Here is a 735-nt window from a genome sequence, read left to right on the forward strand (position 1 = left end):
GAGGACGCAGGTGTGTCCCGGAGGAGTGGGCTATGTGCCCACCGGAGGCTGCCCGGTGGTGTGGGAGGGCAGACCCTCAGGGTCCGATTCTGGTGGGAAGAGGGGCCCAGGCCAGGAACACATTCCTCTCCCTCCGTTCTTGCAGCTTTTCTTCCCCCATATGTATTTTTTATTGATGTCAGAGAGGAAGGGAGAGGGAAACATCAATGATGAGAGAGAATAATGGATCGGCTGCCTCCTGCACGCCCCACACTGGGAATTGAACGGTGACCTCCTGGTTCATAAGTCGGGCTCAACCATTGAGCCACCCGGACAGGGCCCTTCCTGCAGCTTTATTGAGGAGGGACCCTGGGCTGCTCCATGTGGAAGTCCCTCCAGAAACGGGGTCCCACCCTCCGAGACAGAGCCACGCATGTATAACTTAACTCAGTGTTAGGCGGGGTGCCCAACCAGCCAAGGAGACCTCCGTGGGATGCGGGGGCGGGGGGGGGGGGGAGGGGAGGGTCTGACCAGTTTCTACGGAACAGGCGGGGTTTCACCAGGGGGCTGGAGAAGGGACAGTCAGGAAAGTGGGGGACATTCTGGGGTTGGAGTAAAGGGCTGTCCCCCAGTGGTGAGTCTGAGAAAAGACTCTTCCAAGTAAAGCCTTTAATATCAAATCTAGGAATTTAAACTCAGAGCACTATGGAGAGTTCTTAACAACCGGAGGTAAGTGTTGTCAGTGGGGTCCTAAAT

Source organism: Myotis daubentonii, chromosome 20 (genome assembly GCF_963259705.1).
Source record: "Myotis daubentonii chromosome 20, mMyoDau2.1, whole genome shotgun sequence".
In the NCBI taxonomy this organism is placed as follows: Eukaryota; Metazoa; Chordata; class Mammalia; order Chiroptera; family Vespertilionidae; genus Myotis; species Myotis daubentonii.